This window comes from Talpa europaea, assembly GCF_964194135.1.
Source record: "Talpa europaea genome assembly, chromosome: 13".
NCBI lineage: Eukaryota > Metazoa > Chordata > Mammalia > Eulipotyphla > Talpidae > Talpa > Talpa europaea.
Window position 1 is genome coordinate 99,553,142 of NC_140080.1, and position 15,299 is coordinate 99,568,440.

Below are 15,299 nucleotides of genomic sequence, written 5' to 3' on the forward strand. Positions count from 1 at the left end.
CCCTGGGGAGCAAAGCCGGGGCTGTGTCAGCTGCCACCCGCCGCACCCGCCTCGCCCCCACCCGCCGCCTTCTCAGACGGTAGCCGGGAGCCGACGCGGCGTCTCCGCTTGACCTTGCGTTTTGGTTCTAGTCGCTGACCCCGACCACGCAGGGCCCAGCCAGGGCACCGGGAAGGGCCCCCAGCCTGGCCGCCCCGGCCAGAGCCCGCTCCTCGCCCGCTCCTCGCCCGCTCCTGCTTTTGCTCCAGACGCCAGCAAGCCCCGCTCAGTGGCCAAAACCCCAAATAACAGGCCAGGGGCGCTGGGGCGGCGATAACTCAGAGGAGGAACGGGGAGCCTGGGGGCAGCTGGGGAGCCGGGGAGCCCCCTCCCAAGGAAGGAAAGAACTTAGGCCTTTCTATTATCATTACCTTGAAACCCATGGAAAATACCAGGCCTTTGGGGGTCTCCCTGGGGGCACAGGGGTTGGGTCTCAGCACTGTGAAGCTATCGGAGCCACTGGGGCCTGAATTCCATCCCCAGCCAGGGAGTGACCCACAGGGCGCGGCAGACCCCGCCTGTGTCCCCGCCGCTCCCCTCAGCAGTGGGTCTCAGTGGATCCGCCTCTTCTGCTCCCCACTCTGTCTCTGGGGAGTCCTCTCGCCTCCCGCACCTCTGGCCTGCACCCCAGTTCTTCTGTGCATAAGTTAATAAATCTTTAAAAAAAATAAAACACCAGCCCTCTGCTCTTCCTTTAACAAGGCCCCGCGGCCCCCGGGTGGTCCTGACCAGCAGCCGCCACAGCCTGGGGAGGGGCCGCCCAGCCGGGCTTCCTGGCCGAGGGGCTCTGCTTTTATGGATGCCCCAAAAATGAGCTCTGGACCGGGTCTCCTGCCTCAGGCAGGAAAGCAGAGCCTGGAGCCAAATGTGTGAAAATTATTTTATAGGAAAAACACTAAACCGGACCCACCTAGAAGCCCCATCCTGCCCTTGCGTGCACGGGACACGCACCCCCCTGCGGAGGCTCCTCCGTCACCAGGCTCAGCCGCTCTGGCCCTGGGCGAGGGCCCCGGTGGGGGGGGGGGCGTGGGGGGAGGGCCGGGCCGTGGGGGCGGGGATGGGGAGCGCGGTGCAGGGGTGGCGTGGGGGGCAGGTGGAGGGGGGCAGGGCGTGGGGGCAGGGCGGGGGCGGGCCTGTGAGAGGGGAGGGTGGAGGCAGCCTGGGGTCAGTCCCCAGAGCTCTGCATCTTGCTCAGCAGAGACCGGAAGTGCAGCTTGATTGGGGGCGCCAGACCCCCCACCCCGGCAGGCGCCCCATGCCCAGCACACCTCGCAGGGCTGGCGCCGAGACCTCCCCCGCCTCTCCCTGGCCTGAGAAAACCCAGCACAGACTCTCCTGAAGGCCCGTGGCGCGAGACCCTGCTCGTTGGTGTCCCACCTGCGCCGCATCCTGGGCTCGCTGGACGGACGTGGAGCGTCCCCCGGGCAGGAGCACGGCCACCCGCTCGGGCCCAAGGCCACGGCCCCAGCGCAGCAGGGACAGGCGGGCAGCTGCTGAGTCTGCCCCAGGTCAGGGAGCTTAGTGCCCGCACCCAAGGGCCGCCGGCCACAGCCGGGCCTGGCAGGCAGCACGCCCTTGCCGCGCTGGCGCAGATGCCGGCCCTGGCCGCGAGGTCGCCGGCACCCTTGCCTCAGGCAGAGCCGGACCCACGGCACCGCGGACACTGCCGCAGCCCCAGGGCCACCAGACGGCGGCGAGCGAGTGCCCTGCCGGCTGGGCGGTGGCTGTGGAGCTGCTGCAGAGGCCGCCCAGGCAGCCGGAGGCCGACCGCCGATGCCTCGCTGGGCTCCCGCCACGAGGAAGCGCTTCGGGTCCGAAAATAAAGGGGCCAGCCCGTGTCCAGCGGCGTCGGCACTCACGGCCCAGGACGGATTTCCCGGGACAGCAGGCGCGGGTCTTTCTAGGGTGCAGGGGAAGGCAGGGCGGCAGGGAACACGTGCTTTTTTCAAAGCACATCACGGCTGGCTGCTGGGGACCCTCGCTCGCGTGGGCGCTGGCCCTGCTGGGAGCAAGTCTCCGTGTCAGGGCGCCCGCGGCCATGCCGCCTGGTCCCCGTGAGCTCAGCTCTCCCCAGGCTCGGCCCCGCAGCGGGGACAGCACTGGCACTGCAGCTGCGCCTGAGCGGGCACGTGCCCCGCGCCCCCACCCCAGAGCCAGCCGATTGCTTCCTGCGGCCACAGACAGCCACGGAGAAGGGGCCGGGAGCCCTGTGCGCTCCCCAAGTGACCGCGCACTCCGAGGGGGTCATTTAAAATGCAAGCGTGTGGCCGTGAGAAGCCCTGATCCCCCCGCTCCGGAGTCCAGGCCTCTGGTCGCCTGGCCCCGCCGTGCGCGCCCCCGGGCCGGTGCAGGTGCAGCAGGGAGGCCGGGCCTGGCGGGGAAGCTCAGCCGCGGGGCAGCACAGCTGGCGGCGGCAGGGGCCTTACTCCCTGGTACCATCACTGCCTCCACAGTGACGCCGGCCGCCGGCCAAGAGGGCCCCTCGCGCCTGGGTCCACAGCAAAGTGCACACGGGGAGCACAGGGGTCCAGCGAGGGCTCCCCCTGAGCAGAAGCTGCCACTCCCAGCCAGCTCTGGAGAGCCCAGGCCACCGCGAGAGAAAGCCGGGGCAGCGGTGCTTCGTGGGTTGTGGGAACACGGCCCTCTCCAGTCACCGGGCATCGCTGCCCCGGACCAGACTTCCGGAAGGGCCCTGGGCTGTGGGGGCCCTGGCTGCCAGGCTGCGGGGTGTGAGCTGGGCAGTAGCTTGGGCCCCAGCCCCGGGAGCCCCCAGGGCCCCAGCAGGAGGCTCGGTGGTCGCCGGGGAGGGGCTGAGACAAGCGCAGGATTAAGATACACACGAGACCCCACGAGGGCCGAGGCTTCGGGCAGTGCGTGGCCCTGGGGCAGGCATGGGTACCCAGGAGGGGGGCCTGCGCAGTCTGGCCCGAGGCCGGGCAGCATCCTGGGTGAGGCCAGGCACCCGGGACAGCTACTTAGCCTCACGTGGTGGGGGAAGGGCGTGTTTTGGTGAAAGGGGCTCAGGGGCATGTCCACGAGGACTGCAGACCCCGTCGGGCCCCTCACACGGCGGTCAGGCCGGCCCTCCACTGCCCGGTCCCTGCCCCGTCGGGTAAGCAGGCGCAGCCCTGCACAGGGCTCCCGGCCACCGCACCCCCACAGAGCACATGTCTCCGGTGGGGAACCCACCGAGGGGAGCGCAGCCCAGGGCAGAGGGGAGGCTCCGGCAGCTCCCCAGCAGAAGGGGGCGTCCCGGGGGCATCTGGGCTGCGGGGGCAAGCCCACCTCGGCGGGGACGGGCCCCGGCCCAGGCTCTTAGCCAGCGAGCCCGGAAGGGCACTGCCACTGCCCTGCTCCCACCTCTCTATGCTGGGGCGGCTCAGCGAGGCAGCAGGGGGGGCGGGCTCCTCCCCTCAGGGCCCCTACGCTCACCCTAGCCCCAGCCCAAGGGCAAATGCACAGTAGCTTTGCTCCACCCCATGCACTGGTTTTTCATCCGTCCTTTCACCTCACGTCACGCGGGTGATGGTCACTCCGTGGGCTGTGTCACCTCCCGGGCCAGGGTGCCCCCGGGACAGATGCTGCATTCTCTGGGGTGCCAGCCGGAGCACCGGGCCCCAGGATGCTGCACAAGGCGTCTCCACAAGGTACAAAAACAAGAGGCCTCGCGGGCACCTGCAGGTAGGAGGCACCTGACCCCGCAGCCCAGTGGGCCCGGCCGCCCGGCGCCCCCGGAGAGTGCAGCTGGCCTGGCATGGGTGCTCCCCAGAACCACTGGAGAGCGGAGACCTCACTGAGCGCCCTGCTCCAGGGCAGCCGCCCTGAGCCGGAGCCCCGGCCTTCAGCGGCCGGCGCCCCCACATGGAGGAGTCTCTGATGAGACCCCGGCCATACACAGGCGCCCGGGGCCACGGGGGTCTCTGATCTGGCAAACGGGCAACACATCTGCAGGGTCCCACAGCTGGCTCCGGCGGACACGCAGAGGCAGGGGTCCTGCGCTGCCACTGAGGTGCACGGGTGCAGGTGAGCAGGGGCGGGAGGGGCCGTGTCCCTGACACGCGGGAGCAACCAATGCCGCGGTGACCCCCGACCTTCTGCACAGATGTGGGGGCGTGGCCGTGGGGAGAGCCATCGCCTCAGGGGCTCTGACTCTGCCATCGCACATCGTGACAGCACAGGAGGGCCGGGGACCCCCCCCCCCCCCGCGGCCGGGAGTCCGCAGCTCCCTCTGGACAGCCCTGCGCAGCGCCCGCAGCTGGGAGTGGAACAGCCAGCCCGGCTGCGTCGGTGGCGTCCAGCAGGGCCCACGCGGGGCAGGGAGCAGGGCCCCGGGCAGAGGTGAGGCCTGGCACCCCCAGGAGGAGAAGCACCCCACGCCAGGCTCTCCCACACTCGGTTCTCAATTAGACTCAGAAATGCAAACAACATAAAAAACATGTTCTGCGTTATATGATCCATGTTACGTGCCCTGTGTATGATGAAGTTCATATTGAGCTTTCTCAGTCAGAATCTGATTCTAAAAAAAAGCAGCAATTGGGGCTCCCTGACAGCGCCAGGGGTAAGTCTCAGCACTACGAGGCTGTCCCAGCCAGGGGAGCCTGAGTTCAGCCCCGGCCAGGGCGCCGCCCCCAGGGCGCCCCAGACCTCTCCTGACCCCCGCTGCTCCCCTGAGCGGCGGATGTCAGTGGGTCCACCTGCTCTGCTCCCCACACTGTCTCTGGGGAATCCTCTCACCCCTGCGCCCCTGGCCTGCACCCCAGCTCTTGTGTGCATAAATAAGTAAAATAAATCTTAAAAAAAAAAAAAGAAGCAGCCATCAGCGTAAGCAAAATCCAAGAAGGCGGGCCTCCCCGGTGGCGCAGCGGTTGAGCGCTGGGTTGCGAAGCTGCCCGCGGCCTCTGCAGCGCCGGTTCGATCCCCGGCTGCTCCCCGGCCACCTGAGGAGGGTCCCACATGGCGCGCAGACCTCTCCTGCCGCCCGCTGCTCCCCTCAGCAGTGTCCTTCGGTCCTTCTGCCTGCTCTGCTCCCCGCTCTGGCTCTGGTGGATTCTCTCACCCTCCCGCGCTTCTGACTGTACCCAGTGCATGTATAAACAAAACAAACAAACAAATATAATAAATAAATAAAAACATGCCTCTATAAAAAAAAAAAAAAGTTAAAAAAAAAAATCCAAGAAGGAATTAAATCCGTGAGTGGAAAATCCACGCTCTAAAGAAACTTTGCTCTTTTTTCTTTTCAAACACGGAGGCCGCCTCCCCGCGTGGCTGGCGTGCAGGGGAGCGTTTTTAAGCGAATCTGCTGCTGTGGAACAAGGGTGGGGATTAAGGTATAGAGGGGTATGAGTCAATTAACAATTCTTCGTTTATCTGCCTCATCTGGCATCTTCCCTTGTGTAAAAGACTAATTACTTGCTTTTCAAAAGTTCAAAGACTAAAGAAATCGACCCAAAAGGGAACTCCCAGGTCTACACGCGCAGAAAATATGCGTATATAGCGTTTGCCTTCCGCTCGAGCACGTCCGCAGCCCGGCCTTCCCCAGCAGCGCCGAGGGGAGAGCGCAGCGGCTGCAAGGAGCCGGCACAGACACGGGCGCCCCGGCCTTCGGGGTCACCCACTGGCACCCGCCCCTCCAGCCCCTGCCCGCGCCCCGCCCGTGCCCCGCAGCCGCAGACAGACCCGCGGGCCGAGGAGCCGGCGGCTTGGCCGTGACCTGGTAGACTTTATTTTCCAGTCAGAAAACTCACCCGGGTTTCCCGGAGGAGAAAACAGCCCGACAAGCGCGCCCGACCCGGCTGGGGGCGCGGTGTCGCTTTTCAGCATCCGAGTTCCTCCTGCAGCCACCATGGGAAACGGGGTGGGGGGCCCAAAAACATGCAACCAGAACCGGCGTGAGCCCCCTGGGTCGGGCGGAGCCATCAGCAGCCGGAGCGGCAGCTCTGCCCCCCGCGCGGTGGCCGGCCGGGCGCTCTGCGTGGGGCCTGGCAAGGGCAGCCCTGCGGCCTCCGTCCCCGACGCGAAACTCAGGGGCAGGGTCGGGGGAGGCCCGCCGGCTGCAGGGGAGCCGCGACCTCACCAGGGCGGGCCTGGGGCGCGCCACACCCCAGCGGCGTCCTGCGAGCGGGGTGCGGGCTGGGCTGAGGGGTGTCGCTCCACGCACATGTCGTTCCGTCCACTGTACCTCAACAAAGCCGGGCAGCGAGCCCTCTCGGGAGCCCGTTAGTAAAATCTGTATATGACATTACAGCGGAGACAAATACCTGGGAAGCCCCAAATTCAACAGGTCACTGCGGCAACAGCAGAAGCCGCCCCGCGCCCGAACCCCCGCGGCCGAGGCCAGGGGCGGCGGCCTTGCTGGCCACAGAGCCGGGCCCAGGGCGGCCGCCCCCACGGAGCGCGGGCTCTTCCCCCGCTTCGCTCCAAGCTTCCTGCCGGGACCGCACAGGCCTTCGGTCGGGACGTCACTGAAATGGCACCAAACGGCAGCTTCAACGGCGCTCGCCCGCGGCGGGCGGTGACGCCTGGTTTCCCCGCGCCCCTCCTGCTGCGTCGGGCCGGCCGGCTGAGGGCCGGGTCGGAGAAGCCACGAGAGACGCCGCTTAGGTCACAGCGAGGACAGGAGACCCGTCGCGCAAAGCTCGGCTGCCCGCCCGCGCCGCTCAGCAGACAACGGAGAGGTTTCCTCCCGGCTCCCAGTCTCCATCTCCGTGTCCAGACGGAAGCTTCGCAGCCAAAGACAAACAGCAGAGCCCGCGGCCCCGCCAAGACCTGAAACGAAAAGCCCCTGGACACCGAGTGACCGGAAGGCAGCACCCGGCGCCGCCTCCTCCCGCTGAGCCCCTGGGGGGCCCAATTCCCTCGGCGGAGGCCCGGGCGGGGCTGGGCGTGACCAGTGACCCCCCCCCCGCACGCCCAGCACGTGCACACGCTCACACTCGCGCACACGCCGGCCCACACTCACACACGCAACTCACACATGCGCACCGCCACACCCCTGCACACTCACACGTGCGCACATTCACACACCTCCACACGTGTGCACGGTCACACTCGTGTGCACACACTCACCTATGCACACACCTGCCCGCGCTCATGCGCGGGCACACACATGGCTTGTCACCTGCCAGGCAGAGCCCCTCTGTCGGACAGTTCGGTGTGCGTGTCCCCAGCAGAGGGGCTGCCCAGGCCTGGCCCCAGGAGGTGGGCGGCTAAGCCCACTGGACTGTGCTGCCCTCAGTGTCCATACACGTGATCACGTTTCAAAAGGCCCCTCTTGATGAAATGGGGTGGCGGAGCGGATGAGCCTTTCGAGGCGGGTAGAGCAGACGTGGCTCAGGGGGACAGAGAGGCCAGGGCGGCCACGGGCCTCACCTGCAGCTACTCTAGACAGGGTGCGGGAGGGGCGGGGTGCAGGAGGGGCGGGGTGCGGGAGGGGCGGGGTGCAGGAGGGATGGGGCTCGGGAGGGGTCCCAGGCCCGGCCGGCACCGCTACCACAGCCCCACACCCGAGGCCGTCAGCGCCTGTGGACAAAGGGCCACGTTCATCCAGGCGCCGAGGGAGACAGGTTCTGTCCACTTCTCGGCAGGAACACGGGTGGCACTCTCCCCTGACGGAGGGCAGGCGTGTGCCAGCGCCATACTCCCTGCGCAAGCCCAGGGCAGGCTGTCTGCCCACCCCACACGGGGTCCTGGGGCCGGCCAGGTCAGCCCCAGGCCTGGATGCTGGATCCCAGGACCCCTCAGAGCCTCCGTCCAAGCCTTCGCTCAGAGCGGCCTCCTGCCCCTCCCTGGCATGTCCAGGACACCAGGCCAGGCCAGGCCCTGCGCCGTGACCAGCTGTGACTCTGCCACCTCCCGGCCCTCCACAGGGGTTGCTCCTGCACCCCCTGCTTGAGATGTTCGTCTCCACTGGTCTAACACAGAAACAGAAGGGACTAGTGGCCAGGCCAGCGTTGTTACTGGTCTAAGTCGAGGCTCTTTTCTCAAAATGAATCCTGAGATGGTTCAGTGGCTATGAAAGCTGCTCGTCCCCCGGAGGAGCCTGCGTGTGGCCGTGTGAGCCTGTGAGGAGGCCTGCAGGCCTCTGGCTGCCCACGCCACCCTGTCCTCCTGCAGCCCTAGTGTCAAGCGGCCCAGGATGAGTCAGGCAGGGCTGGCCTCGAGGTCCCCGTCCGTCCCAGGAGGACCCCCTGGGGCCTGTGAGCAGCGCCACGGGCCACGGCCAGAATCGGAGCGGCCTTGGGAGGCCTCAGTGGCCCGGGCAGGCCCTTGACCTCTGCCTGGGCGGGAGGCAGCGGGCGGACTCGGCAAGAACGGTTTTGTGACGACTCATCAAAAGCGCAGGTCTCGCCTTTGTTACTGACTGTGTCTACAGTCGCTAGAAGACGGGAGAGCACGGGGCCCCCCGCAGCAGAGCCGGTGCTGGGAGCCACGGGCGCGGCGTGGGCCTGAGTGCCAGCCAGGAGTGGACACAGCGGCCAGCTGAGCTGAGTCAGATGGTCAGTGAGGACAGCGAGGGGCGCCGAGGGCACATGGCTCGGGGGGCAGAGCCTGTGGGAGCTGAGAAACGAGGGCGGGGCAGGCAGGCAGGCAGGGTGCGGGCAGCGGCCAGGGGCTCCTCGCACGGCCAGGACACGCTTTCTTTTGGTGGCGGGTGAGCCTGGTCTCCGAGCTGTGTGGCCCCGTGATACCGGCTACTGTTAGCAGGTGCTGCGTGAGGGTCCCTGTAAGTGGGGTCCAGCCCCCGAGAGGGCAGGTCCCAGTGCAAACAGCCAGTGCACTTACGGTCAGCGGGTCCCACCCCAGGGCCTCAGGAGGGCGGCACTCGCCCCCTGCCCACCCAGAGGTCAGATGCTCATGAGGCTCTATGCCCTTCCAGTTCGGAGAAAGCCAGCACCCTGGGCACCCCGCTGCGGGATGGGGGTGCCACGTCCTGTGACGCAGGGCGTGGGCCCCTCCAGAGAGCTCTGGTCACGCGGCCTCTTCTGGTTCTGATAGGAAAGTCTGCCAGACCACCCCGGGAGGTGGGAGGGGGCCTGCAGCATGTGGGGCCCCAGAGGGGGCAGGACAAGCCTCTGGAGGCCTCGCCACTGGGCAGACCCTGCTCCGGAGGCCCCGGTCTGTCAGCACAGCATCTCCCTCTGTCCGAGGCAAGCCCAGGCCCCAGCTCCTCGAGAAGGGCCTTGGGGTGAGCGGCGGGGAGGGTCCTGCGGTGCCCTGGGCCTTTCTGCTGCCTTGCATGGGGAGCTTTTAGCTTTTAGGGGATGTGCTGTGGGTCTTGCCTCAAGAGCTTTTTGCTTTTGCTGGGGAGCCTGGGGTGTGAGCCTCCTCATGGCCCCGCCCGGCCAGACGGGAGTGGCCGGCCGCTCGATGCCCAGGGCCCATCACAGTGGCACAGGCACCCCGAATGGGGGAGGCCCCAGAGGTGTCTCCCCCCCACGTTGGCCGGGGCGCCCCTCCTGCAGCCAGGCCTCCGGAGCATCCACGCCTGCAGCCAGGGCAACCGCACGTGTGCTGGGAGGAAGCTCCGCCGACGAGCTGGCACTGACTGGCAGTCTCCGAGCATCCAGCGCAGCGGCCAGGCCTCGGCGGGCACGGGGCGGGAGGTACCTCTGCTCACTGGGCACCGCGTGTGAAGGCCTGGCCGCCCAGTCTCCACCCACACGGCCGGCCTCCGGAGAGGCCTGGGGCTGGGCTCCCCAGCACCCTCTGGCTGCCCGGCCAAGGGGCCCCGGACCAGGGTTAGAGGCCGCGGGTGGGGACCCTGCGCCTGCGGCACGGAGGGGCTGCAGCTTGGCCAGAGGTGGGGCACTGAGGCCACGCAGGGGGCAGCGGCCCCACCCGGCCGCGGTGCCTGGGCCGGCCCCATCCCCCTGGGGCTGGGCCCCTCCCGCGCCCCCGCGCCCCCTCCTAGCAGGACGGCGGGAGGAGGGGCCGCCCAGGCCGCGTTCCCTCCCCCCCCCACCCCCACCCCCGCCCCTCCTGGGCCGGAGCCTGCGGCGCAGACCAGCGCGGAGGGGAGGGGTCCCCGGGAGCCCCCACGCGGGCCCTGGCCCCCGAGACAGCCCCAGGCCGGGATCCACGCGCGCCCGCCGGCCGCAGGCGGGGGCAGAAGCCCGGACCCTTCCGGCGGGGCCCGCCCCGCCCCTGCCCCGCCCCCGCCTTGCCCTGCCCCCCTCCACCCCAGCCCCTCCCCCACCCCCCCACCCCCGAAGTCGACCCGCCCGGGGTCCCTCGGCCCCGCAGCCTCCGCAGCGCGCGCCTGGGGCCTGCGGGGACGGGGCGCCCTCCGGCCGCGCCCCCGGAGCCCCGCGGCGCCCCCTCTCCGGCGCTCGGGCACCGAGTTGGGGACCGGCCGGCCCTGCGCTCGGGCGCGGCGGGCGGGGCGGGGCGGGCGGCAGGAAACGCCGTTAATTGGGGAACAGCTCGGGCCGCCGGGCGCCTTTGATGTGGCCTCCCGGCGGCGCGGCCCTCCGCGGGGAGCCCCCCCGCGCCCCCGCCCGCCGCGGCCCGCGCCGGCCCGAGGCCTCCCGCCTCCAACGCCGGCGCCCCGGGCCCGCCGTCCCCGCCCCGCCGCTCAGCCCCCGACGCCCCGGGGCGCGCGGGGCGCGCGGGGGGCGCGGGGCGCGCGGGGGGTGCGCGGGGTCGCGGGGCGCGCGGGGCGCGCGGGGGGCGCGCGGGGGGCGCGCGGCGCGGCGGGGAGGCCGGGGGGCGGCGCGGGGAGGCCGCGGCCGCCCGGGGCGCGCGCGCGGGGATGTGCGCTCCTCCGAAGGCGCCCCGCGCCCGCCGCCGCCTTTTCATCATCGGCGAATAAAGATTAGCCGGGAGATTATGGAGAGCGCTCCCGGGCCGGGCTGATCTTTATTCCACAGGCTTTGTGATGATATTGATGATGATGATGGTCAAGTGGACAGTTTGATTTTTGTGTTTGGAGCTAGTTATAAAGAATCAATATTATATCAAGGGGTAACTTTCGTGATAAAGGACTTTAACCACTCCGGCTATTCATCATAAGTCTGTAGCAAGCAGATAGGTCAAAAGAAATTATATTGCACTAAAGAGTGAGTCTTCTTATCTCTCCCATACCAGGGGAATAGGGACAAGCCGATCGATACAGTAGCTGCTGTATACTTCTTGCAATTATCAATAGCTGATCCCGCCTTTCGAGGCCTGCATCTATTAATGCAAGCTAATAATAATCGTTTGAGCCTCCCTGTGGGCAACAGAGTCAAAGTTTCAGCTGGCCAGCGTTATTTATGGGATCACACCCGCCGCAGCCAGCCGGCCCGGCTCACTCCAGCCCAGATGTGCACTTCAGCACCCTTTGCGCCCCAAGTGTGAAGACGGGTGCTGGCGGGGGGCAGTCCTCTGCGCGGCATGGAGAGCTGGGCCGTGGCCACAGTGCCCGCCGGGTGGGGCCGCCCAGCCAGGCCACGGGACTCTGCGGCACACAGACCACACGGCCCGCTGCCGGGACCGGCTCCCACCTACGGAAAATATTTAGGCATTTATCTCAATAGCTCTGAAGGCAAGGGGGGTGACAGCAGGAGTGCGAGGGGTGTGGGCGGGGCGCAGAGCTTTGTGTCGGTTTATGTAGATAGGGGATTTTATTTTGGGGGGAAATCATCTTAAAGTGGGTGAACAAGAAGCTGGAAAAAGCATTTTTAAAATCCATAAATATAATTTTTGGCTCCACGTTTCCTAGCGCCCCCAAATGTAATAGCAAAGCAACATCTTTATAATTGGCACTTGACATGCTGTTTGCGTTGGGCTGTGGAGCGCCAAGCGCAGATTTCCTGTTGATGGAAACATTTATCATCGTGATTGCCCCAGAGTGGCAGGTGGCGCTATCAATTACCTCTTCTTACCAATAATAATATTAGTATGGTAATATCTCTGCTCAAGTGAGAACCAATTAGCGGTCACTTGTCACAGCGCAGAAGACCCAGGACCACGCAGGGGCCAACCGGAAGGTCCTAAAAACAAAAGTTGGGCTGGGGGAGGAGCCGAGCGGGGAGAGAGGCCCCCAGAAGAAAGGAACTTGGGGGGTGCAGAATGAGAGGAGGGAAATAAAACGCTCATGTTTGAATATCCCTTTGGTGTGACCTGGCTGGGGAACTGCTCACACCCCGAACCAAGTGTCAGACGCACCTTTGCAACCTGCGGGCATCCCCAGAGACAGGAGCCTGGTAAACCCGGGACCTTACAGAGAAGCAAGTCTCCCACCTCGCCGTGTCAAATCAATCTTGCAGATAGGCTTTCGGTTGTATCTGAATAAATGATACAAATTAGATCAAACCCCTAATTATACGTTCCACTAATGTAAAATATACAGTATTAATTTGTAAATAATATTATTAAGCAGACAAAATAATAACGTGTCGCCTTTTAAGATGAAGACAACATCGCGAGAGGGAAGACAATTCGCACATGAGATCTAATTACAGGGAGAGGCAACTTTTGCTCTGGCGGCCCCGCGTAGGTATGGCATGTTCGGGTGGACGCGGTCATGTGACAGCCCGTGTGCGCGCCACGTGCGCCGCCCCGGCCCGGGGACCCCGGCCCTCCTGGGGGAGAAGCTCCTTCGACGCTGCGGCCTCGCGGGGAAGCTCCTGTGGGGACCCAGACGACGCCTTCCTTAAAACTTGCCGCGCTGAATAAAAACAATTGAAGAAAAGTTTCAGGGCTGGGGGAGGCGGGAAGAAGGGCGCACAGGTGGCCGGGGGACCCTGTCCTCTGTCTCCACCGGGAGCGCTTGCGTTGCTCGTTTGCCCCGTTTCTAGGAGGGGCTCAGCGGGACGCTTCATTGCCGCAGCCGGGGCTGCGGGGTCCGCGTCCCTCCCGGCCCTCGGCCCAGGTCTGCTCGATTTTACCCAACGAATTCCCGGCACATCCCGGCCGAGGGAGCCGTGGAGCCGCGACCTCTGCGCCCTCCGCGCGGCGCCGGCCCGGCCGCGGTGTCCCCCAGGCTCGGCGGCCGCGGCCCAGGCCGGCCCGCGAGCCCCCGCCGTGCGCGGCCGCCCCCGCGCCCCCCACCCGCGGCCCGGCCCGCCCCCCCCCACCCGGGCGCCAGGACGGCGGCGCCGCGGCGCGCGGCTCCCGCTCTGGAGAGAGTGGCCGGGGCCCGCAGGCCCTGCCCGCGCCACGCCTGGCCGCGAGCGCCCGCGCGTCCGAGGCGGGAGGCCGGGCTTCGGCCACGGCAGAAGGACCGAGGGCCCCGAGCCCGGTCGCGGGCCGAGCGCGGGCAGGGGGCGGCCCGGGCGGCCTCTCACCGACGCGGCGCCGCGTGGCCCGGTGAGCAGCCGCGGGGCGGGCCGAGTCCTCAGGAGCTCCCGCGGCGCCCGCCCCCGGGGCCCACCAGGGGAGATGGGGGGCAGAGCCGGGCCACGCGGGCCACGCGGACCGCGCGCCTTAGCCCGGCGCGGCCCAGCGGCGGCCGGTCTGCGCCCTCGCTGGGCTGACGCGCCCCGACGGCCGCCCCCCGCCGGCGCCCCGCGCCCCACTCGGCGCCCGCGCCCCCCCACCCCCCGGCGGGCCCTCGCCCCGCGCGCCCCGCGGCCCCTTCCCGGGACGGGCCTCCGGCCCCGCGCCCCAGGCCCCGCTGCTCCCTCCCCCCGCGCAGGGCAGGGCCGGGCCGGGGCGCCCCGGGGCGCGGCGCGGGCCCAGGTGCGGCGCGGCCCGCAGGTATCTCGCCTCGGAAGCGCCGCCGCGGGCGCGCAACTTCGATTTCCCACGGCCTTTATTTGTCACTTTTCTTTCCGATAACAAAACCGAAGGGGGGAGCCGGCCCCGGGGCGGGGGCCGGGGCGGGGGCGGCCGAGGAAGCCCCGCCCGGAGCCCGGTTCCTGCGCCCGGCCCGAGCAACAGCGTCGGAAACTTACACGGCGACGCGCGGCGGGAGGCGCCGCTGGGCAGCGGGAAGGTTCGGGAACGAGAAAACAGCCCACGGAGCGGCGGGCGATCGCGGGGCCGCCGTCCCGTCCCGGGGCCCCCAGGCCCGCGCCGCCCCACCCCGGGCCCGCCGGTCGCTCGGGGCGCTGCGGGCGCGGGGCCGGCTGCTCGCCGCCCGCCTTCCCCGGCGAGCGGCCCCGGGGAGCGCGGGCGGCCGTCCTTGCCCGAGCTCCGTGCCCAGCAGGGCCACTCGCGAGGCCCCGCGCGGACACTTAGGCACCGGCGCGTCTCCCCGGGCGCGGGGCGCGGGGCGCGGGGCGCGGGCGCGGCCCGGGGCCCACCCCGCGGCCGGCGGGGCCGGCGGGCGCGCGGGCGGGGAGCTCGCGGGGCGGGCGCGGGCGCGCGAGGGCGCGGCGCGTGCGTGCGGCCGCGGCGAGGGGCGCGCGCGCGGGGAACGCGGCGCCCGCGGGTGCCGGGCGGGCCCGACGCGCGAGACCCTCCGCCCGCCCCGCCTCCCTCCCGGGGCTCGCCCGCCGCGGGCGCCCGGCGGCCGCGCACTCGGAACTTGCGGCCGCGCGGCCTCGGCCCGGCCCGGCGCCCACCCGGGGCGCGCTCGGAGGCCCCGGCCCCGCGTCCCCGCCCCTCCCGGGACCTGCGGGCGGCGGGAGGCCCGGCGGGCGGGGCGGCGGGGGGGCGGGCGCTGCGGCGGCGGCGGGCCGGGGGGCGGGGGGCGGGGGCGCGGGCGGGGGAGGGGGGAGGAGGGAGGGAGGGAGGGAGGGAGGGGAGGAGCCGCGGCCCGCGCCGCTTCCGAACCGGAAAGTTGCTCTTGCCGAAGTCTCGCCGCCCGGCGTGCGCACCCGGCTCCGCGCGCTCCGCTCCGCTCCGCTCCGCCCCGGCCGCTGCGGGCTCCAGGCGGCGCCGCGCGGGACGAGCCGGGGACCCGCGGGCCGCGCACCTGAGCCGGGGCCGGCGCGCCCGGCCGCCGCGGAGGGAGGCGGAGGGAGGCGCCGGCGGCCCCGCGCGCCCCGGAGCGCGGCGCCCGAGCGGGCCGGGAGACAAAGGCGCGGCCGGAGCCCGCCCGGCCCTCCGCCCCGGGAGGGGCGCCGGCGGCGGGGGGGCGCGGGGCGCGGGCGGCGGCGCCGACGCTCTATAAAGGGGCGCGCGGCGCCGGGGACACAGCCGCGCGCAGCCGCCAAACTTTGCCGCCGCCGGCCTCGCGGGCCGCCGAGCCGAGCCGGGCCGGGGCGGGCGGGCGGGCGGGCGGGCGCCGCGATGTGAGGCGGCGCCGGGCAGCGCGGGGTCCGGCCCGGCCCCTCCAGCCCGGCCGCTAATTGCGCGCGGCTCATTTGCATAGGCCGCGGCTGGAGCGCGGC